The sequence below is a fragment of the Palaemon carinicauda genome, chromosome 4 (genome assembly GCF_036898095.1).
Source record: "Palaemon carinicauda isolate YSFRI2023 chromosome 4, ASM3689809v2, whole genome shotgun sequence".
NCBI classification, from domain to species: Eukaryota; Metazoa; Arthropoda; class Malacostraca; order Decapoda; family Palaemonidae; genus Palaemon; species Palaemon carinicauda.
Window position 1 is genome coordinate 67,812,540 of NC_090728.1, and position 25,812 is coordinate 67,838,351.

General features: G+C 41.3%; 1 protein-coding gene across 2 annotated transcripts in view; it reads right to left on the minus strand.

Moving 5' to 3' along the window:
* The window catches only part of Dhx15 (DEAH-box helicase 15), a 251,776-nt gene that overhangs the window by 1,158 nt on the left and 224,806 nt on the right, over positions 1-25,812 (minus strand). The window lies entirely within an intron of this gene.

The window sequence follows — 25,812 nt, forward strand, 5'->3', positions numbered from 1 at the left end:
ATATGATTAATAAGAATCTAGTTAAGGTTACAAACAAATAAATTTCCGTTTTTAATGTATTACTGGAAATAATTATTCTAATTTTATGAATAAATGATTATACATACTTTATTTGTATGGTAGATGCTTATACAGTAATACCTCGACATACGAGTGTCCCAACATACAAGAAATTTGAGATACGAGGAAAGTTTCAAGCAAATTTTTGCCCCGAGATATGAGACAAATTCAAGATACGAGGATACGAGACGGTTCCCTAAGCGGCCACTAGGTGGCAGAGTATAAGAGAGGCTGCTCACGAGAACAGCATCGCTCGCTCTTTCCTGTCGGATGTCCGTCGCGTAAAGTTATCTCTGAGCATCGGCCGTGGTGTTTGCATTTTTTTTTTTGTTTTTTGAGAGTTAATCAGTACAGGATTAAGTGAATAAGCAATGGGTCCAAAGCAAGTGAGTGCAAACAAGAGTAGTGAAAAGAAAAAGCGTATGATGACAATCGAGACAAAGCATGAAATAATTGAAAAACATATAAGTGGTGTACGAGTGACAACAATATGTACCATCCTCAGGCAGAAGGATGCTATAAATAGCACCAAGCCTTCCAAGGAACTAACCATCCTTTCCAAGCTGCGCAATGATATTCATGACGAGATGGAGAGGCTTCTATTAATATGGATAAAGGAGAAACAGTTGGCAGGAGATAGCATGACAGAGACGATCATCTGTGAAAAGCCATCGGAATCTACGATGACTTGAAAAGAAAGCTAGCAACTGAGAGAGGGGAGACTTTGACCCAGCGGAAACCTTCAAAACCAGTCGTGGCTGGTTGGATAATTTAAAAGAAGGGACTGGGATACACTCGGTTGTGAGGCATGGGGATGCAGCAAGTTCCGACTCGAAAGCCCCGCTGCACTACATCAAAACCTTTGCCTCGGGTATCGCAGAACAAGGATACATCCCCCACCAAGTGTTCAACTGCGATAGAACTGGCCTTTTCTGGATGATGCCCAGGAGGACATTCATCACGGCAGAGGAGAAGGTAATACTGGGCCATAAACCCATGAAGGACCGGTTAACTCCAGCCTGGTGTGCCAATGCCAGCGGTGACTGTAAGGTCCAGCCACTGCTGGTGTACCACTCAGAAAATTCACGTGCTTTCAAGAGCCAAAGGATCTTGAAAGAAAAACTGCAAGTGATGTGGCGTGCTAATGCTAAGGCTTGGGTTACGCAGCATTTCTTCACAGGATGGGTTAATCTGTGCTTTGATCCGGCAGTCAAAATATATTTGGCCGAGAAAAGACAGCCAATGAAATGTCTCCTGGTACTTGACAATGCCCCTGGTCTCCGCACTGGTCTCGAGGACTACTTCTTGGCGAGTACAGATTCATTAAGGTCCTTGCCAATGGAACAACAAGTAATTTCCAACTTTAAAAAACTGCACACGAAGCATTTGTTCAAGAAATGTTTCGATGTCAAAGACAACACCAATCTCACCCTTCGTGAATTTTGGAAGGAACATTTCAATATCATCAATTGCTTAAAAATCATTGACGATACATGGCAGGGTGTAACATGAAGAACTCTTAATTCAGCATGAAAAAAATTGTGGCCAGCTTCCACCGCTGAGAGAGACTTTGAAGGGTTCGATACCCCAGACCCTGATAAACCCAAACCTATTGCGGTGGATGAAATCGTGTCTCTTGGAAAGTCCATGGGGCCGGAGGTAGATGAGGCAGACGTGAACGACCTTGTCGAAAAGCATCGGGAAGAGCTCACGACACACGATTTGATCGAGCTCCAGGAGATGCAACATTCGGAGGTGTTGAGGTGGTGGAAGAGGAGGACGGCCTTTCTACGAAGGAAATCAGAGACACGTTAGCGAAGTGGCAGGAGTTTTCTTATTTCATGGTAAAGAGGCACCGGGAAAAATTGGTGTGTGGTCATGCGTTAGCCTTTTATGACGACACTTGTGCGCGTCATTTTCGTAACATTTTGAAGAGGAGACAAAAGCAAACATCCCAAGATAGGTTCCTTTTAAAAAGGCCGGCAAAAAGTGAAGGTGAAAGTGAGTCGAAAAGAGAGACAAATAGAGCCAAGCCAGAAGAAAAAAAGTGAAAAAATTAAAATGAAAACAAAATGAGAATTCAAGTTTAGTGTAACTTAAGATTAACATTTATTTTTAAGTGTGTCTACAGTAAGCTAATTTAATTTAAGTTAAATTTAAAGTTTAAGTTATGTTACGTAGTATTACAAAAGTGTAGCGTACCGAACGTGTTGCCGTCATGTCTCTCTCCTCCCCTTTATCTCTACCTCCTCCTTCTAACACACCGCCATTAGCAGCTACCATCTGTCTCGAAGGTAAGAACTCCACAATGTCACATTTTATTGCAGATCATAACCAGCATAGGTTGTGAATTAGAACAATTAAAAACATGTTTTTCCACTTGAATATACAGTACTGATTTTAGGTGTTTTTTTAGAGGGTGGGAACGGATTAATTTTATTTTTAGTTATTTTACATGGGAAAAATTGATCCAAGATACGAGCAAATTGATATACGAGCTCAGGTCCCGGAACGCATTAAGCACGTATCTCAAGGTATTACTGTAATTTAGCATGCTTACAGTGTGCTCCTTCTTATTTGTGAATGTGGTTTGCCTTAAGATTAAATAAAAAGTTTGGTAAGGTTAAATAACAAATTAATGCATTACAATCACTTTGAGATAGTACAAACTTATTGTTAAATTTAACAATATTAGCATTCACTAGGTTTGCTTACACCACGTACGTGGATGGCTGAGGATCGTCAGCGTTAACAGCTGATTCGTCTCTTCTTGTTGTTTGATATGCATTTTAATAAGAAACTGGTTGAGAGTTCGTTGAACTGTGTTCTTTTCTTCAAGGATTAGTTAATAGGGAGCAAATTATATAAACAATAATTTGTTAATATGTGAACATAGTTGTGATACTGCCGTGACCTTAAAAAAACCTGACAATAAACAATAAAAAAAAAATATAAAAAATTGGTAATTGCTGTTGTTGGAGTATATCTTGAATTGATAATACAGCTGTTGTTGGAGTATATCTTGAATTGATAATACAAAGTATAAAAATCATTAAAGAAAGTTCAGATAAAATAAAAAACCTGTGTTATTTTAGACATCTTTCAGTACATATATAGATCTGCTGATGAAATCAAGCGATGTGTTGAGAGAGAGAGAGAGAGAGAGAGAGAGAGAGAGAGAGAGTGTTTGCCCTTAGATATAATAAAGTTTGGTAAGATTAGAATTAGAATTACTTTGATAGTACAAACTTAGTTGTTAAAATTTACCAATATTAACATTCACCATGTTTGTTTACATCGCGTACGTAGATGGCTGTGGTTCGACAGAGTCAACAGCTGATAGGTCTGTTGTTGTTGTTCGAGATGCATTAAAATAAGAAACTGGTCGAGAGTTCGTTGAACTGTGCTCTTCTTTTCTTTATGGATTAGTTGATAAGGAGCAAGATTATATCAACAGTAATCTGTTGATAATAAGTGAGCATAATCGTGATACCGTTGTGACCTTGAAAACAGCAGCCAATAAAACCAAAATATAAATAATTGGTAATTGCTCTTGTTAATATATAAATCTTGAATTGATAATAAAAAAGTATAAAATTTACTAAACAAAGTTCAGATAATATCGAAAACCAGGGTTATTTTAGACATCTTTCACACACACACACACACACACAGAGAGAGAGAGAGAGAGAGAGAGAGAGAGAGAGAGCCAAATTGGGGGTTTTAGCTCTCTCTGAAAGCATGACTACCTCTACATTATCAATCAAGTATGCTGGTTTGTACAAATCTAAATCCTTTTGATACCCCATCACACAAATCACCATACCATTGATATTCAAGTTATTAATTTTCATATTTATAACATCACATATGGCATTATAAATGCTTCATCATGATTATTAAAGGATATCCAAGAATCCCATGTGTCATCTTCAAGTCCAATTCTAATTTGTTTGATTAAACCGTAGCATTCAAATGCTTTTTATAGCACATCATAATCAGTCTAATGGAATTTGGGTAACAAAGGATTCACAGTTTTCCTGTGATGCCAAAATTACTTGATTTGTGAATATTGGACGATTTTCCTTTTTAATTCCTGGGTTAATAGAAGTTTGTTCTAATTAATTGCCTGGGGGCATCAATTGTACCCGGGAGGGGGAGGGTTGGCAGCAGATCCAAGGGATGAGGAGTCGTTATTGCAAGAATTCACATGCAGGGGTAATGTTTTCTTTGTTTGGTTTACTTGCTTGAGAATATTAAGAAAGTATAAGTTAGAAAGAAAATTTTTACTCTTTGCTATTAGCACAGCGAGAGTATACTTCCCAGATGGTTCACTCCATACCCTACCAGTGGGATAGCACTAAAACAGATATAAGGTGCAGGTGTAAGCTAAACCTGCCCATACAATCGAGACCAAAAAACATGGAATCATCCACTCTGTATCTGGGAAGAAGCCTTTCCATTAGCAATTTTTGATAAACAATAGTTCCACATGGTTTTATAAGAGAGGGTCTTGATAGATTGGGTTTTGCATCTGTTTTTATTTTTGTCCTTTTGATCTAATTGTTGTGGGGGATGGTGGACCTCAATTTGAATTTCTGATTTATTCAAACTGTCTTCTGGCAGATCAGAAACATCAACAGACAAACCATCACATTTATTTGATGTCATAACTGATGTTTCTTATGGAAGGGGGTGAGAGAGATGGAGGTCTCTCTCTCTTCCGGTTAATAGGTGGTGAACTACCAAGTTTTTGCACCTTCCCCAATACAGGTGCATCTGGTAGCTTGGTTTTCAGTGGAACCTCCATCAAATCAGGCAAGGACATGGCTCAAGAGAGGTTATTACTATTGTTGGTGATGGGGGACAAAGGTCGTACACAGGTGGGCAATACCCCAGAGTTAATACACCATGACTAAGACTCAGAAGGCAATATGCTTACCTCCTCATGCAGTACTTTATCATTAAATGTTGTATTTCTTTTGTTAGAACTACTGGTGGCAATACTAGATGTGTTTGATGTCTCCTGTGGTAAATTTCCTTCAGATTTCAATGCCTTTGCATAAATTTTGTTTATTCAGTAGTCTTTTGGTATGCCCTATGGCCTATACTTATGTGTTCCCCACTAGATTTGTTAAGAGCAGCTTCTTCCAACCTATATAGCTCGCAGCTCCTATCGGTGGATATATGATTTGAGCTGCAGTTCAAATACCTAGCCATGGTAAGGTTTGGAGCAAATGCTACAGACATTCTTTTTTACATTTGGAGCAAATGCTACAGAGATTTTCTTTTTTACAAAGTTTTGAAACAGCTGAAACACTGTAGTGGCTTCTGTTTGAAAAGGTAAAACACTAATCCTTTTATTCTCAATAACAATATGGAAGGGTATACCAGCATCCTGGAAAGTATGGATAATCATCAATATTCCAGGAACTTTATGAACCATCCATACTGTTAAGTGGACACATGGACAGTATCTCCTCTTCTGTAAATTAATACAGATCTTTATTGAAAACTACTTCCCTTCCATTACTAAAATTTAAGAGGGGTTTGACATCCATTTCAATATTGTCACTACTTGTTTTTAGGTTAAATAATATGACAGACTATGTAGATGATTTGGCATGGATGAGGAATTTATTTTTCCCAAAGCAGGTTATTTCACCCGAAGCAATGGTTCCTATTTTTTTCTGTATAAATTTATAAATTTCAAAATAATTCCCTGTACTCCCTTTAGGCTTCGCAACAAGCCACATTGGTGGTTTTGGCTTTCTTTTTCACACCAGTTGGAAGGCATGTATACGTCCGAGTCTGTTGATACCTTATCACGCAAAGCCATAATATTACTTATGGAAATAAATGCTTCATCATGACTATTATAAGATACCCATGAATCCCATTTATCACCTTGAAGTTTCATTCTTACCTCCAATAACATTTCATAAGTCTTAAATGCTTTAATTAGCTCATCATAATTAGTATCTATTGGGATTTGGGTAACATGAAGGATTCGCAATTTCCTTTTGTCATCCGAATTACCTGTATTTTTGAGCATCCGTAGAATGGTCCTTTACAGTTTCCAGGTTGTCAACAGAGAGGTTTGTTTGTATCGAAGAAGCAAGCTGGGTTATCCACCTCTTATCGGAGAATGTCAGTCCTCCTATCTCATGTGGCCTAACACAAGAAGAGGCTTCAGCAGGGACCAGTCCTCTATTAGAGAGAGCTGCCTCTCTTTAGGTGGGTGTATACTGGTCAGTGGGGGTAGTTAACCCCTCCCACCAACGACTACAATGTCTGGCGTCACCCATTACCCGCAAATATGGGCGACTTATAATTGAATCACTGGAGCCCGACTCTTAACAGACTACGTCTGCACCCAATGGGGTCTGCCAGGGGGTGATGACATCTAAATTTGTACAGGTTGAGATGGTTTGCCATCCATCGCACCTTGCGCCAAATCCACAGAAGCAGTCAAACCAAAGTCGTCAACAAGTTCCTGCCCAAGAGGAAGAGATGGGAGAATTAAAAGAAAAAGCCAAAAGAAAGAGAGAAAGTGCTGACTAATTTAATTGGATCAACAATTGGGCACCAAGGTCCAGTGTGGAAAGCAGTTCCCACCATTCATCAGAGCCCAGCTACTAATCCCTAAACACCGCATCCTCATCAAGGCTTCAGCATCTGGGGGGCTACCCGAGATAACGCCTTGTGCTGTTCATCCGAAGTGTAGCAGATTCAGAGGGAGTGGGTTCTGCCTTTGTGCCGATAAGCACAAAATCTAAAGTAGGATGCATAGTGTTAGCATTAGAAGGTGGTTTAGAAAGAGTAAATTTTCCATTATCTTGTCTAGATAGTATCTACCCGGCGAGAGAGCGGCGAACGAAGTGGCCGCGAAAAGATGCTGGAGGTTGGAGAAGCGGTCAAAACACCAATCACGGGCTAGATTACAAAACTTGGGTTCTGATTCGTCATCTATCAGCGCTTGAACCAATCACAATCCGTCTTATATGCTACGTAGTAGTTACCAATTCAAAGTACAAGGTACCCTACGTATACAGTACAGCTTTACGTACGCTATTTTACGCTTGTTTTGTTGTAGGATATGTCCCTCTCTCTCTCTTTCATCACTGTTTTTGTTTCTTGTCCTATTGTGTGTTTTATTGGATATCTCTCTCTCTCTCTCTCTCTCTCATCACTGTTTTTGTTTCATTTCTCATTCTATGTGTCAATCTCTCTCTCTCTCTCTCTCTCTCTCTCTCTCTCTCATAGGCTTATTCGAGATGTGATTTTTGCAACAAAGAAAATTATTGGATGCAGTACTACGTACGTATACATACAAAAGATTCATGGAAAAGATGCACATCCATTACATTTGTAGTACAGTAGTAGCCATCAGCAGCCTTACCCCATTCTAATATGGTATGACTGCATCTGATTTGCGTTTCATGTTCGATTTAATTTTACTACGTACTGTATACTGAATTATCCTCCTGCAGTTGCCCAGCCCCTTGAGCGTAACTGCAAGTGCGACCGCTCAGCACCAAGAGCATAGTCGCACGAAAAAAAAGGCAAGAGAAGAACATCCCAAAGGGGAAAAACTCAAGCCTGGACAGCAAAACTTCCCTCGGAAGTAAAGTTACCCACCCAAGGAGGCGAGCCTCCTGAGTGTTCTAAAATGAACTGGAGAGCTGTCAATCGTCACGGGAGTACTTCCAGGAGAAGGAGACACGCCCCTGACAAAGATCTATAGGGGAGGCAGCAACAGCCGAATCCCCAGGCCCAACAAGACAGCTCACTCCGTTGTCACATTACAGAAACGAACTAGATCGGTAACTGTGAAAAATAAAACAAAAATCATTAGTTAACATTCATTCCCCCGGGAAGGCTAAGAAGAGGAATCCCGAGGGAAAGGAACACAAGAATTACACAACAGGCACGTGCCCTCACAACCACTTACACTCACGGAAGGAGAGCTGTAACCAGCACAGAATTATAACAATTATAATTATGTAACTATGTAATTATGTAATTTAAAAATGAATGAACACTAAAGAAAGAACGAAAACCCCGAAAGGAATCGTTCTACAAAGCTGAAAAAATCAACAAATACAATTAGATTCATAAACTAATTGAGACAAAACGTACAGCGTAGCAACCCCCCCACACGGGAAGGAAGCTACTAAGGCGAAGTAAAAGTAACGTAGTAAAAGGGTGAACGACCTCAAAGAGAGAGAGAGAGAGAAAGACCGAAGTCAAACTCAATCGCGACCCATAAAATTACACCATGGTGGCCTAACTGCCGAGGGCTCCACGGAGATATCGTACACTACACACACAAGCACAACTCTGAAAAGGAAACTTACTGAATTCTATACTCAAATATATACATAAACAAGGAAAAATTTTTACATATAAATTGAGTAAAAGAAAAGTAAGTGATTAAGTAAAGATAAAACAAACAATGGCTGCCAAGCGAGGACAAACACAGAGACGTTTGTCCATGTCCGAGCCAAAAGTGAAAGTGAAGCAGTTCACCGGTGTGAGAGGGGGGCGAGGGGTAGCTAGCTACCACTCCCCTACCCCCCTGTTAACTAGCACGGGGGTAATACACCCTCGTTAAATTCTAATGGCTCGCCATTTCAGCTACGCTAAAAGGTAAACCCAATGTAAATACAGTGAGCCCTCGCTACTTTGCGGTTCGACCATCGCGGATTCACCACTTCGCGGATTTTTTTCATAACCCATATACATAACCATATCGCGGATTTTCCGGAAATTTCAAAAATACCGCGATATATGAAGACCCCAAATACGATATTTCATTACCTGTAATTCCGTTAATACTGTAATTAGTAAAATCTGCTCTTACTGATTGTTCATTGCATTACATATGACATATAATTCAGCAGAGAAATAAATAAAACACGAAAAGAGAATGTGATCATACGATAATTCAGTACTGTATACAGTACGTAGTAAAATTAAATCGAACATGAAACGCAAATCAGATGCAGTCATACCGTAATAGAATGGTGTAAGGCTGCTGATGGCTACTACTGTACTACAAATGAAATGGATGTGCATCTTTTCCATGAATCTTTTGTATGTATACGTACGTAGTACTGCATCCAATAATATTCTTTGTTGCAAAGATAACATCTCGAATAAGCCTACGAGAGATACATAGGGTACCTTGTACTTTGAATTGGTAACTACTACGTAGCATATAAGACGGATTGTGATTGGTTCAAGCGCTAATAGATGACGAATCAGAACCCAAGTTTTGTAATCTAGCCTGTGATTGGTGTTTTGACCGCTTCTCCAACCTCCAGCATCTTTTCGCGGCCACTTCGTTCGCCGCTCTCTCGCCAGGTAGATGCTGCTTCGTTATTGTGAACTTTAATCTGTGCTGTGCGTGACTGTTTTAAGTTGAAATTTTTGTTGAACTTTCTGTTAAACCCTACTGTACAATGGCTCCCAAGCATTCTGCTTCTACTAAGGCTGGTAGTGAGCCTAAACGCCAACGAAAGATGATGACGATTGCTGAGAAGGTGACGCTTCTCGATATGTTAAAAGAAGGCAGAAGTTATGCGGCCGCAGCCCGCCATTTTGGAGTGAACGAATCCACCGTTCGCTACATCAAGAAGGACGAGGCGAACATTAGAAAGACGGCTACCATCACCTTTAGCAGATCAGCGAAGCGAGTCGTTACCACGCGTAATAAAACGAACGTACGCATGGAAGGTGCTTTAGCAGTGTGGATTGCCGACTGCCGGAAGAAGAACATAGACTTGGATACGAACACCATCCGAACCAAGGCTTTGAGCTTGTATGAGAATTTTGCGGCAAAGGAACCTCAAGACGACGATGGCGACCATGCAGAAGATGACGATGTAGATGAACCTCAACCAGGGACATCCACTGATTCCCAGCCTAAGAAACAATGTTTTTCCGCCAGCAAAGGATGGTTCGCGAAGTTTCAGAAACGCTTCGGCCTGAAAAGCGTTTCCCTGCATGGCGAGGCTGCTTCCGCTGACACTGCCGCTGCTGAAACTTACGCGAACGAGACGTTCAAGAACATTATCGTTGAAGGTGGATACAAGCCGGAACAAGTGTTTAATATGGATGAGACCGGCTTATCTTGGAAGAGAATGCCGTCGCAAACTTTCCTGTTCAAAGAAGAAGCCAAAGCCTCTGGCTTTAAAGCGTTCAAAGATCGCGTAACCCTCGTGATGTGTGGCAATGCTGCTGGATTTTTGCTAAAGCCGGGGCTTATTTACAAGTCGAAAAGTCCTCGCGCTTTGAAAAATAAAAATAAGAATCTCCTTCCCGTGTACTGGATGCATAATCAAAAAGCATGGATTACGAAGATGCTGACCTCCAACTGGTTCCACCAGTGTTTTATCCCGCAAGTCAGCAAATATCTCTTAGAGAAGGGCTTGCCATTCAAGATCCTTCTCCTTATGGATAACGCTGGTGGACACGCAACTGACCTGTCGCATGAGGGCATTCAAGTTGAGTTCCTGCCACCCAACACCACGTCATTAATTCAACCGATGGACCAGGGGGTTATCAGGGCATTCAAGGCCCTCTACACGAAGAATACCTTAGCGGACCTCGTTGCGTGTGGATGCTGCCCAAGAAGATGAAGATGAAAATTTCAATTTGAAGGCGTACTGGCGAAAGTACACAATAGCCACGTGCCTGCAGAACATTCAGAAGGCACTGCAAGAAATGAAACCTGCAACCATTAATGCAAGCTGGAAGAAGTTGTGGCCCCAGATTGTTTACGACGACGAGGGATTTACACCGTCTGAAATTCAACACTCTGCAATGCGCAAATCTGTGCAGTTGGCTGCGATAATTGGAGGTGACGGGTTTGGCGACATGACAACTAAAGACGTCGACGAGTTGTTGGACTGCCATTCCCAGCCGCTAACTGACGCAGACCTAGAAGACCTGACGAAATCGGCCAGTGAAGAAGAGAGTGAAACGCAGGAAGAGACCCAAGAAAATGTCGAAGAAACGGGCTTAACATTAGAATGGCTTGCCAAGTTCTGCAACCATGCAAAGGAGTTGAAAGAAATGTCGCAAGAGTGGGACGAGGATATGGTTCGGTCTATGCAATTCTGCAACAAGATCAATGACGACATAACTCCCTACAGGATGCTCTTCGAGCGAAAAAAGAAGCAGCGGCAGTAACTTCCGATCACAATGTTCTTCCAGCCTCACAAAAAAGAGCCAGTTCCTCCTGCTAGTACGCCTTCGGAAGAAATTGAAGAAGTGTCCCAGGAAGAAGTTGAAGAGGTGTCCCAGGAAAAGACACCTCCGTCTGAAGAGACGTAAAATACTATCATTGGCTGCACAGTAGAAGACATCATCAGCTTCATCATCATCATTTCTACTGTGCAGCAAATTCATCGCCATCATCATTAAAGTTTTTCTTCAACTTCTTTCGTGGTGAGTACAGTAACAATCTTTATTTTTTACTTTAATATTCTAACATTTTAATATTTGTGCCTGTTTTAGTTTAGTATGCATTAAGTTAAAGGGAAGGTTTTAAAAGTCTGAATATACATGTTATAACCTATCATATTTTTTTATTTAAAATTTACATTTACTGTACGTACGTAAAACAACTCTCTCTCTCTCTCTCTCTCTCTCTCTCTCTCTCTCTCTCTCTCTCTCTCTCTCTCTCTCTCTCTCTCTCTCTCTCTCTCTCAGTATTGTATCTGTGTGCCGGTGAGTGATTACACTTTTGCGACCCTATAAATATCTCGATTTAACACGGATAACAAAAGGCTATCGAGTGCAATATGGCTACAAGTTTTTGTGAATAGTCAGTGATTAGTTTGAGGTGCGAGAAGTGGGATAAAACGTCGGCATAGAATAGTTATCTTGTGAATTACTAAAAATCTAATCAAGATGGCTATGTACAACACGGGCAAGGCTTGGAGAGACATCGCTGGACTCAGCAAAAGTAAATTCCATGAGTTGGCGAAACAGGAGCTCGACCGTCTGATAACAGAGGTCACTAGTAACGCCAACCAGTGTGACGGAAAAATATTCGCAGACATATTGAAACAATACGATCCAATAAACTGGAGCAAATCTGCGCAAAACATCAGCAAAATAATAGAAGAAATTCCAAAGAAGATCCAAGTGATAAAGAGACTTATAAAGAAAGTCTACATCAATCAATACATTCCATCAAAGAACAATAAGAAGTCCAATATGGTGAATACAGTATGCTGATTGATGCATTGGGAAAAAGAATGCCAAAATGGTGTAATACATGTAAGATATGGTATTCCATTAATAATCCTCAACAATTGATTAGAAAATGTGATGCCTGTCATGTTTCAACACACCCCACATGTGCTGAAATACAGCAAAAAATAAAAATAAAGACACAAAAGAATTCTGCTCAACATGCTTAGTCTGGATAGAAAATATAATTAAGTCGAGACTAAATCTGCAAATAGTTGAAGATAAAGAAGAGGAAGAAGAAGAAACAGAAGAAGAAGAAGAAGAAGAAAAAGAAGAAGAGAGCAATGAACAGGATATGTGTAAGGATGCAGAGGAAATCATTGATATAACTTATGATGCCATCCAACAACATACTTATGAAGAAATAAATTACCAAATGGAAACAAATAATAGACCCAAGAGACTCTACCCGGACCTACATAACTTTAGGGAAGAGCAAGAACAAGAAAAAAAGAAAAGCAGGATATAGTCTGCAATATGCTGAAAAGAGGGAATTGCAGAATTGGCGAAAGATGCTACTACATGCATCCAAAGATATGCCATAATTATGAAATATATGGTAAATGTGCGTATTTAGACGGATATGGAGACGAATGCAGAGATCTCCATCCAAAAATATGCAAAAACCTAAAAGAAGGAAAAGGATGCAGTTTCAACAAAAAATGTCGATATATGCATCCTGCAACCATGAATGAAAGTAAGAAAACTCAGCAAACTGAAAAGAAAAATGAAAGCAAAAAAGAAACAAAAAAAGAAACAAAAAAGCAGGCTGTGTATATACTGCGCTATGAACCAAGAGCCCCAAGATATGAGGCCTTTCAACCCAAATCTGCACATTTAGAGCCCAACTACAAAGAATGCATCTATAATGCCAGGGGTTGGTGCAGATATGGGGATAATTGCAGGTATACACACAAAAATAAATATGAAGGCAAAAGAGCAAATATAATAGAAAAGTTGGATTTTTTAATGGCAGAATTCCGGGAAATGAAGAAAAGAACATCATATCAGAACAGGAAGGAAGCATGGGAGAATCCATATTATTACCAATATTAAATAATGGGGATGAAACACAAACCATAATAGTGATGAATGCACAGGGTTTAGTCACGAGTAACTCTAAAAGGAAAATAGAGTTCTTAAAAGAACTAACCCAAATTGAAAAAATAGATATATTAAATATAAGTGAAACATGGTATTCCCAAGAGACTGGCAGTGATGACCAGATAAAGGGTTTCCAAACTTATAGATCAGACAGAAAAAATAGGAATCAAGGGGGAACCGCAATATATGGAAGAGACATAAATCAAGGAAAAGTCTGTGAAAAATACAGCAACACAGAAGGTGAATTGATTGCGGTAGAATTTGAATTTGAAAAACTAGTGAATATTGTAGTTTACAGACCCCCAAACACTAAGGAGTTTGACATAATAATAGAAAAAATAGATGATATATGTAGAAACCATAAAGACTGGAATATACTCCTATCCAGAGATTTTAACTTTCCTTTCGTGGATTGGACGGAACGGATAAAAGAAAGTGGTTGTATGTATACATATAAAAAAGAGAGTAATAGTAGCGCAGAAGATAAGAGGCAATTTGAAAAGCTTCAAGATATGCTATTAGAACATAATATGCAACAAATAAACCACATTCCAACAAGAAAGGAAAATGTCCTAGATCTAGTATTTGTGAATGAGGTGAATTATGTTAAAGAAATAATAGTGTAAAACACGGGAATTTCAGACCACAATGTCATAGAATTTATAGTCCATTCCAAAGTAAGTGATCGCAGAATTAATAAAAGCACAAAACTTTGGGAAGGATATGGAAAATATAATTTTTACAGAAAGAATATAAAATGGTCAGAAATAAATGAAGAACTGAATAAAGAATGGAAAAATTTATTTGTAAGTGATAATATACAGGTAAATACGGACATACTGTACAAAATACTGGAGAAAATTGTTGAAAAATATGTACCGAAAAAAAACAATAAACAAAAGACGTGCATACCAAGAGACAGAAGGATCTTATTTCAGAAAATTAGAAAGTGGAAGAAAAATCTTGCAAAAGAAAAAAATGTGTGGAAAATGAGGGAAATAAAATGTAAGATAGAAAATGCAGAACAAAAGATTTTACAGTCGAAAGAAAATGAAAAATGGGACTTAGAAGAAAGGACACTTCAAAATATAAAAAAAAAACCCAAAATACTTTACTCCTATGCAAAAAAGATGAATAAAGGGAGATTAGAAATAGGCCCTCTAAGAATTGAAGGACGGCTAACGAATGAAAAAAAGGAAATATGCAACATATTAGCAGAAAAATATAAGTGTGAGTTCACACCAAGAATTGCGAATGAAAATAATGAAACAGAAATGAGAGAAGAAAATGTTGAATATCTAACGGATATAGATATTAATGAAGCAGATATTGTCACGGCTATAAACGAAATTAAAAATGGATCGGCAGCCGGACCAGATGGAGTTCCAGCGATTTTGTTACAAAAAACTGCAAACACTATCGCGAAGCCGCTTGCAATACTGCTAAGACAAAGTGTAGATATATGAGCGAGATATATGTTAAAACATAAATTAGCTTATATAACCCCTATCTTCAAAAGTGGATCAAGACTAGAGGCAAGCAATTATAGACCTGTTAGTCTAACATCACATATTATGAAAGTGTATGAGAGGGTAATAAAAAAGAAAATAATGAACCATTTGGTTAAAAATAATTTGTTTAATATGGGTCAACACGGTTTCGTGCATGGAAAAAGTACACAGACCCAACTGATAGCACACTATGAAAACATATACAAAAATATGATAAATGAAAAAGACACAGATGTGATCTATCTAGATTTTGCAAAAGCCTTTGACAAGGTAGACCATAACATACTGGAGAAAAAATGAGAAAGCATAATATTGTGGGAAAGATAGGAAAATGGGTAAAAGAATTCCTGCAAAACAGAAAACAGATAGTGGTTGCAAATGACGAGAAATCAGATGAAGCCCAGGTAATATCGGGTGTGCCACAAGGTAAGGTATTAGCTGCACTGCTGTTTGTTATTATGATCTCAGACATAGACTGTGATGTTGAAAACTCCGTAGTGAGAAGTTTCGCCGATGACACAAGAATAAGTAGAGAAATTACTTGTGATGAAGATAGGAACTCACTACAAAGAGATCTAAACAAAATATATGAATGGGCGGAGATAAATAAGATGGTATTTAACTCCGATAAATTTGAATCCATAAATTATGGAAACAGAGAAGGAATGGTATATGCATACAAGGGACCTAATATTGAGACAATCACAAACAAGGAAGCAATTAGAGACCTTGGTGTAATGTTAAATAGGAATATGTTATGCAACGACCAAATAGCAACACTGTTGGCTAAATGTAAAGCAAAAATGGGAATGTTATTCAGACACTTTAAAACAAGAAAAGCTGAACACATGATTATGCTTTACAAAACTTATGTACGTAGTACACTCGAGTACTGCAATGTGATATGGTACCCACACTAGCAAAAGGATATTGCGCAAATAGAGAGTGTACAAAGGTCCTATACTGCTAGAATAGAAGAAGTTAAGGACCTTGACTACTGGGAAAGACTGCAATTTTTAAAACTATACAGTCTAGAAAGTAGAAGAGAACGCTACATGATAATACAAGCATGGAAGCAAATAGAAGGAATTACTGAAAACATCATGGAGCTAAAAATATCAGAAAGAGCAAGCCGAGGTAGATTAATAGTGCCAAAAAATATTCCAGGTAAACTAAGAAAGGCGCACAGGACATTAATCCACTACGCACCAGCATCGATAATGCAGCGACTATTTAATGTGCTGCCAGCTCATCTAAGAAACATATCAGGAGTGAGCGTAGATGTGTTTAAGAATAAGCTCGATAAATACCTAAGATGCATCCCAGACCATCCAAGACTGGAAGATGCAAAATACACCGGAAGATGCATTAGCAACTCTCTGGTGGATATACGAGGTGCCTCACACTGAGGGACCTGGGGGAACCCAAACAAAAAATAAGGCAATAAGGTAAGGTAAGGCTCTCTCTCTCTCTCTCTCTCTCTCTCTCTCTCTCGTAAATTGTTTTCCTGCTTTGCTACGTATGTACTGTATGATTTTATATAGATACGGTAAATAATATTTGTAATAACATATTTTCTAAAAGCTTTTACTGTAATATGTTATTTTCATTAGTAAAATAAATTTTTGAATATACTTACCCGATAATCATGTAGCTGTCAACTCTGTTGCCGACAGAAATCTACGGTCGGGATACGCCAGCGATCGCTATACAGGTGGGGGTGAACACCACAGCGCCATCTGTGGTCAGGTACTCCAGTACTTCTTGTCAACACCACCTCAATTTTTTCCTCGGTCCACTGGTTCTCTATGGGGAGGAAGGGTGGGTCAATTAAATCATGATTATCGGGTAAGTATATTCAAAAATTTATTTTACTAATGAAAATAACATTTTCCAATATTAATCTTACCCGATAATCATGTAGCTGATTCACACCCAGGGTGGTGGGTGGAGACCAGCATACATGTTAACAAAGAAGCTAAGTATCCCGTATTTTATTTTATTAGTTATTCAAAAATAACATAAAATAAATAAGTACCTGGTAAGGAAGACGACTTGAACCATTACTCTGCCTTTATTAAGTACGTCTTCCTTACTGAGCGTAGCGGTCCTCTTAGGATGCTGAACGACTCTTAGGTGCTGAAGTATAAAGGGCTGCAACCCATACTAAAGGACCTCATCACAACCTTTAACCTCGGCGCTTCTCAAGAAAGAATTGACCACCCGCCAAATCAACAAGGATGTGGAAGGCTTCTTAGCCGACCGTACAACCCATAAAAAGTATTCAAGAGAAAGGTTAAAAAGGTTATGGGATTATGGGAATGTAGTGGCTGAGCCCCCGCCTACTACTGCATTCGTTGCTACGAATGGTCCCAGGGTGTAGCAGTTCTCGTAAAGAGACTGGACATCTTTGAGATAGAATGATGCGAACACTGACTTGCTTCTCCAATAGGTTGCATCCATAACACTCTGCAGAGAACGGTTCTGTTTGAGGGCCACTGAAGTAGCCACAGCTCTCACTTCATGTGTCCTTACCTTCAGCAAAGCAAGGTCTTCTTCCTTCAGATGAGAATGTGCTTCCCTAATCAGGAGCCTGAATAGGTAAGAAACTGAGTTCTTAGACCTTGGAAGAGAAGGCTTCTTGATAGCACACCATAAGGCTTCTGATTGTCCTCGTAAAGGTTATGACCTTTTTAGATAGTACCTAAGAGCTCTAACTGGGCAAAGTACTCTCTCCAGTTCGTCCCCCACCAAGTTGGATAGGCTTGGGATCTCGAACGACTTAGGCCAAGGACGTGAAGGAAGCTCGTTTTAGCAAAAAACCGAGCTGCAAGGAACATGTAGCCGTTTCAGATGTGAAAACTATGTTCCTGCTGAAGGCGTGGATCTCACTTACTCTTTTAGCTGTTGTCAAGCACACGAGGAAAAGAGTTTTTAATGTGAGGTCCTTAAAAGAGGCTGATTGGAGAGGTTCAAATCTTGATGACATAAGGAACCTTAGGACCACGTCTAGATTCCAGCCTGGAGTGGACAACCGACGTTCCTTTGAGGTCTCAAAAGACCTAAGGAGGTCCTGTAGATCTTTGTTGGTGGAAAGATCCAAGCCTCTGTGGCGGAAAACCGCTGCCAACATACTTCTGTAACCCTTAATCGTAGGAGCTGAAAGGGATCTTACGTTCCTTAGATGTAACAGGAAGTCAGCAATCTGGGTTACAGTGGTACTGGATGAGGAAACTGCATTGGCCTTGTACCAGCTTCGGAAGACTTCCCCTTTAGACTGATAGACTCTGAGAGTGGATGTCCTCCTTGCTCTGGCAATCGCTCTGGCTGCCTCCTTCGAAAAGCCCCTAGCTCTTGAGTGTCTTTCGAAAGTCTGAAGGCAGTCAGACGAAGAGCGTGGAGGTTAGGATGTACCTTCTTTACGTGAGGTAGACGTAGAAGGTCCACTCCTAGAGGAAGAGTCCTGGGAATGTCGACCAGCCATTGCAGTACCTCTATGAACCATTCTCTCGCGGGCCAGAGCGGAGCCAACCAACGTCAGCCGTGTCCCTTTGCGAGAGGCGAACTTCTGAAGTACCCTGTTGACAATCTTGAACGGCGGGAATGCATACAGGTCGAGATGGGACCAATCCAGCAGAAAAGCATCCACGTGAACTGCTGCTGGGTCTGGAATCGGAGAACAATACAACGGGAGTCTCTAGGTTATCGAGGTAGCGAACAGATCTATGGTTGGCTGACCCCACAGGGCCCAAAGTCTGCTGCAAACATTCTTGTGAAGGGTCCACTCTGTGGGGATGACCTGACCCTTCCGGCTAAGGCGATCTGCCATGACATTCATATCGCCCTGAATGAACCTCGTTACCAGCGTGAGCTTTCGATCTTTTAACCAGATGAGGAGGTCCCTTGCGATCTAGAACAACTTCCACGAATGAGTCCCTCCCTGCTTGGAGATGTAAGCCAAGGCTGTGGTGTTGTCAGAGTCCACCTCCACCACCTTGTTAAGCTGGAGGGACTTGAAGTTTATCAAGGCCAGATGAACCGCCAACAGCTCCTTGCAATAGATGTGAAGTGTCCTTAGCTCCTGATTCCATGTTCCCGAGCATTCCTGTCCGTCCAAATTCGCACCCCAGCCCGTGTCTGATGCGTCAGAGAAGAGACGGCGGTCGGGTTTCTGAACAGCCAAAGGTAGACTTCCTTGAGAAGAAAGCTGTTCTTTCACCACGTGAGAGTAGACCTCCTCTCTTCGGAAACAGGAACTGAGATCGTCTCTAGCGTCATGTCCTTTATCCAGTGAGCCGCTAGATGATACTGAAGGGGGCGGAGGTGGCGTCTCCCTAACTCGATGAACAGGGCCAGCGATGAAAGTGTCCCTGTTAGACTCATCCACTACCTGACTGAGCATTGGTTCCTTCTCAGCATGCTCTGGATGCAATCTAGGGCTTAGTAGATCCTTGGGGCCGACGGAAAAGCCCGAAAAGCTCGACTCTGAAGATCCATACCCAGGTAGACAATGGTCTGGGATGGGACGAGCTGGGACTCCTCAAAATTGACCAGGAGGCCCAGTTCCTTGGTCAGATCCATAGTCCATCTGAGAATCTCCAGACAGCGACGACTTGTGGGAGCTCTTAAAAGCTAGTCGTCTGACGGAGCCGGACACAAGATCATGGTACTGCTGCACAGTCTGTGAACTGTCAACCATGGGGAAGCGAGGAAGTACAGCGACAACCCGAAGCTGTCTAGACTGTCTGGGTCGTACAGACAACTCCTTATCGGGTTGCTGAGGTTGCCGCACTGCGTCACAACAAGTCACTTCTGCTGGTTGTTGAACGTCTTCCCAGTGACACACTGACTCCGTAAACAAAAAATCCTCTAACAAGGACTAAGCTTGGACTGCATGTCTTGCAACAAAGCTCAAGGTCTATGGGAGCAGGTGTGGTAACAGACGGGGTTAGCGACTGAAGTGGAACCATTACCCTCCCTGGAAGCATGTTATGCTTAAATAAAAGTCCATAGGAGGCTAAGCAGCTAAAGGCTCCTCTCCAAATGACAGAGTCCTCAAGGGAATATCAGAAGGAGGGAGAATAGCACTTTCTCATCTACAGGAACCATATCCGAGAAAAGCTAAGTTCTCTCAGTGAGGGTTTCACTGGTGCAAAAGCAGCAGACTAGAAGGCAACGTTATGAAACTGCTTGACAGTCTAGTGAGTTGGCAACAACCAAAGATGTGTGACTGAGGAGCATGCGGTAAGGTATGCAGAGCATGCTGTATGTAGAGCATGCTGTAAGGTAAGCAGAGCATGTTGCATGGGATGAGGCTCATGCTGCATGGGATGAGGCTCATGCTGCATGGTATGAGGCTCATGCTGCATGGGATGAGGCTCATGCTGCAAGGGATGAGGCTCATGCCGCATGCGTTGAGGAGGATGCCGCATAGTATGAGGCTCCTACCTCATGGTTTGAGGCGGTTGCCGCATAGCATGAGGCTCCTGCCTCATGGTTTGAGGAGGATGCCGCATAGCATGAGGCTCCTCATAGCATGAGACTCCTGCCTCATGGGTTGAGGAGGATGCCGCATAGCATGAGGCTCCTGCCTCATGGGTTGAGGAGGATGCCGCATAGCATGAGGCTGCCTCATGGGTAGAGGAGGTTGCCGCATAGCATGAGGCTCCTGCCTCGTGGGTTGAGGAGGATGCCGCATAGCATGAGGCTCCTGCCTCATGGTTTGAGGAGGATGCCGCATAGCATGAGGCTCCTGTGAGGTTCCTGCCTCAAGAGTTGCGTCTGCCTCAAGGGTTGAGGAGGTAGCTGCGCAGAGAGAGGCTCATGCTGTGAAGAATGCGGTTGCTGCATGCGTTGAGGCGGCTGCCTCATAGCATGAGGTTCCTGCCTCAAGAGTTGCGTCTGCCTCAAGGGTTGAGGAGGTGGCTGCGCAGAGAGAGGCTCTTGCCTCAAGAGTTGAGGCTCTTGCCTCAAGAGTTGAGGTTCTTGCCTCAAGAGTTGAGGTTCTTGCCTCAAGAGTTGAGGCTCTTGCCTCAAGAGTTGAGGTTCTTGCCTCAAGAGTTGAGGTTCTTGCCTCAAGAGTTGAGGCTCTTGCCTCAAGAGTTGAGGCTCTTGCCTCAAGAGTTGAGGTTCTTGCCTCAAGAGTTGAGGTTCTTGCCTCAAGAGTTGAGGCTCTTGCCTCAAGAGTTGAGGCTCTTGCCTCAAGAGTTGAGGTTCTTGCCTCAAGAGTTGAAGCTCTTGCCTCAAGAGTTGAGGTTCTTGCCTCAAGAGTTGAGGCGGTTGCCGCATAGCATGAGGCTCCTGCCTCAAGGAAAGTGGAGGTTGCTGCATAGCGCTGGTACCTGGCAACTCCCAATGCGGCAGCTCACGCATGGAGGCAGGAGGAGCCTCAACATCATACGTCTGGCAGGGTGGACTGCGCAGAGGTGGAGGAGCGCTCGCAGGAGGAGGTGTGCTAACCTTCTCTGCCTGAAACTCCTGCATCAACACCGCAAGCTGAGACTGCATTGTCTGCAGCATAGACCACTAGAGTTTAAGAAAGACAAACAACAAACGGAGCTACTGTCCGTTGAGACTGAGGGTCTAAAACAGCTGGTGCGGCAACAGACGGAGTTACTGCCTGTTGCGATACCTCCTTGCCTCTCTGGGAGGTGTGCAGTTGTCGTACTGCAGCAAGTCCGAACTGACCCAGTGCTAATGGCACCACCTAGGAGTTGGACTTGCGCGGAAGGGACCGACTTGCACTTAAAAGCTGCAAGATTTGGTCCATGGTTTCTGCGAGAAACCTCTTCCGCAGACGAGGAATAAAGGGGCTCTCTCGTCTTTTGTGTGGGTGGGGTGATCACGTCGGCTACGTGAGTTGGTTACACCCGAAACCACGGAGGGAAACGTCTGTTCGTCGATCAAGGCCTGATGAACCCATAAGTCCTTCGACGTTACTTCTCCCCTGCTTGGGAGCTTGTAAGAGGTCCCAGACTAGGCGAACAACTGGCACGAACAGACGAACCCTCGAACGCAACACTGTAACACTTTGCGCTTATCACTTTATCACTTTTGATTTTCTGTTTGCACTTATTTCACTGAACTCGAAACTTTAAGTGGTTTGTACCTGAAACACGCAATTCTATCCTTCATTAAAAGTTAGTAATTGCGAAAACAGTATTACAATGTATACAGAAAAACATAATGAAAGATAAATAATTCAGTGGCTGGAAAAGAGACTAAACACTAGATCAAATAAACTACGTTTAAAATCTCTCACACATAAAGCCTGAGAACAAGAATAAAACTCTAGAAACGTTTACCTTCTTCCCCTAAAGAGACTAGGGAGAAGAGACAAAAACGATAACAACGTTACCCGCTTGAACGAAACGGTTTATCCTCCCTCTCTCTACCCTCCGTCTCTATCTCTCTCTCTCTCTCTCTTGACTTAGAACCTGAGAGATGAGCCCAATTATATATATCGTTAAAACATATTATTGTTAAAGGAAAAAAACTGAAAGATTTCCCAAATAAAAAAGTTCCTTTATTAGAATTAAAACCATTTAAGCTAAGAAAGAATGAACAAAACGATAGAATCGTTCTACTCTTAACTGCAACGTGACACCGTGAATACTCTCTCTATCGTAACGATAGAGCGCAAGTTGAACGTTCTGAACGTCAACAACTGCAGAGACAAAACAAAACGTTAGTTCAACTTTGAAAACAGTACGAGACTATCAAAGAAATTCTTTCAAAAACATTAAAATAGCATAATATGTTAACAGGTAAAAACGAAATGACGGGCTCAATGTTAATTAACTTCGGTTCCAAGAAAAGACCGCCTACTATTAGGAAAGGTCGAATATAAACAAATATAAAAATTAATTTTAATAAGTTTATAATAAAAGGAAGTTAATCGAAGAGGCCTATAAAAGGCGGAGAGATATAAAATAAATCTATAACTTTTGTTAAGCAAAATTAAGAAAGAGAGTCTATACTCTCTTCGACACCAACACTTCCGTCTAAGGGAAGGGTCGGCCATTAAAAGTGAAAGAGAGTTCATACTCTCTTCGTCACCAAAATTAAATAAAAAATTAAATCAAATTAATTCCAAAAACTTGCTAAGCTAATGATAAAGCTTCCTGAATAGCGAAGGCTAAACTCTAGAGCAAATACATCGTGAGCAATAACTCCAGAATCAACAGCGTATCCATGTAGGTCTAGCCGGAGGCACGACAGAGGAAAAATTGAGGTGGTGTTGACAAGAAGTACTGGAGTACCTGACCACAGATGGCGCTGTGGTGTTCACCCCCACCTGTATAGCGATCGCTGGCGTATCCCGACCGTAGATTTCTGTCGGCAACAGAGTTGACAGCTACATGATTATCGGGTAAGATTAATATTGGAAAATCATTATTTATCACTTTCATCATGTGCGTTAAATGCCTTCGTTTGTTTACTGAGCATACTTTATGACGCCGTCGTTTCAGGCGGCGTCATAAAGAAAAACATTTCATTTGGAAGTCCTAAGAAAAATTAAGTAAATCATTGGTAAATAACAAAATCAACATACTGTACTGAATAATCAATATAATCGATGCAAAAACTAACCTATACACAGATGTGTAAATGCGTTTGTTTCTTCATTATGATCAGAGATAAACGTAAACAAAACATTGGTTGCCATTTTTTATCGTGCTTTTTGGCGTGTTTAGGAAACGCATGATATAAAATCGCCTTTAATATTTGTGCCTGTTTTAGTTTAGGGTACTGTAGTACATGCATTAAGTGTTCCGTACATTAAAGGGTAGTTTGTTCACAGTACTACGTACAAGGGAAGGTTTTAAAAGTCTGAATATACATGTTGAATAAATACGTAAATATGGTGTCACTACTTCGCGGATTTTCACCCATCGCGGTCGGGTCTGGAACCTATCTACCGCGATAAACAGGGGCTCACTGCGTGATTTGTATTTCGGTTACGGAACAAATATATATACTGTATAAACATTCTATATACTGTGTGGCCGCGGGGGCATAAAAACAATTAAAATAGCGCCAACGTTATCCCTGCGTGTCGTAAGAAGCGACTAAAAGGGACGGGACGAGGGGGCTGGGAACTCCCTCTCCTGTATCTACATCCTGTGAGACATCAACAAAGAGATGGAGCTGGGGGGAGAGTGACTGCTCCCCGCACTCTAGTTTTGGGGTGTTTGAATGTGCGTGGATGTAGTATGGTAGAGAGTAAAAGATGTGAAATTGGAAGTATGTTTAGGAATAGAAGGATGGATGTATTGGCCTTGTGTGAGACGAAGATAAAAGGAAAGGGTGAAGTGATGTTTGGTGAAATGTCTGGTAGAGTGTCTGGGATTGAAAGGGGAAGAGCGAGAGAGGGTGTGGCTTTATTGCCGAGTGAATGGATGACAGGTAAAGTAGTGGGATGGAAGGAGATATCATCTAGGTTAATGTGGGTAAGGGTTAGGTTGGGTAGGGAATGTTGGGCGTTTATCAGTGAATATGGGCCAGGTAGTGAGAAAAGTGAAGAAGAGCGGAATGAATTCTGGAATAAATTAACTAGGTGTGTAGAAGGACTGGGTAGAAGGAATTATGTAGTTGTCATGGGTGACTTAAATGCTAGAGTGGGCGCTGGAGAGGTAGAAGGTGTCTTTGGGAAGTATTGCGTACCAGGTAAAAATAAGAGTGGTGAGAGACTGGTAGATATGTGTGTTGAGCAAAAGATGGTGATAAGTAATAACTTTTACAAAAAGAAAGATAAAAATAAGTATACATGGGTAAGTGGCAAATGGAAGAGTAGTAGAAAGGGCATTAATGGATTGTGTTGATAACTAAAAGAATGTTTGGAAGATTGAAAGACGTGCACGTGTTTAGGGGTATGGCTAACGGTATGTCTGATCATATTTTGGTGGAAGGAAAATTAGTTGTAGCAAAAGAGTGGGGGAATAGAGTAGGTGGATGTAAAAGGGAGCTAGTGAGGGTTGAAGAGCTAATAAAACCGGGGGTGAAAAGTAAATATCAGGAGGAAAGGTTGAAAATGACATATGACGAAGTGAAAGTAAGAGAAACTGGCAATTTAGAGGAGTGGAAGGCAGCATGAGGAAGGGCAGTAAATGGTGGAATGAAGGAGTGAAGGTAAAAGTGGAAGAGAAAAAGAGGGCTTTTGAAGAATGGCTGCAGAGTAATAGTATAGAGAAGTAAGAAAAATATAAAGAGAAAAATGTGGAAGTAAAGCGCAAGGTACGTGAGGCAAAGAGGGCAGCTGACCTGAGGTGGGGTCAGGGGTTGGGTCATTCATATGAAGAGAATAAGAAGTAGTTTTGGAAAGAAGTGAAGAGAGTAAGGAAGGCTGGCTCAAGAATTGAAGAGACAGTGAAAGATGGAAATGGAAGGTTGTTAAAAGGAGAGGAGGCAAGGAAAAGATGGGCGGAATATTTTGAAAGTTTACTGAATGTTGAGGATAATAGGGAGGCAGATATAATTGCTGTTGCAAGTGTTGAGGTGCCAGTGATGGGAGATGAGAATGAGAGAGAGATTACAATAGATGAAGTGAGGAAAGCACTAGATGAAACGAGAATAGGAAAAGCGTCTGGTATGGATGGTGTGAGAGCTGAGATGTTGAAGGAAGGGGTGTGACTGTACTTGAATGGTTGGCGAGATTGTTTAATGTGTGTTTTGCGTTGTCAATGGTACCAGTAGATTGGGTTTGTGCACGTATTGTACCACTATACAGTATAAGGGTAAGGGAGATGTGCATGAGTGTTGTAATTCAAGAGGTATTAGTTTGTTAAGCGTAGTTGGAAAAGTGTATGGTAGAGTAATGATTAATAGGATCAAGGATAAAACAGAGAATGCAATCTTAGAAGTACAGGGT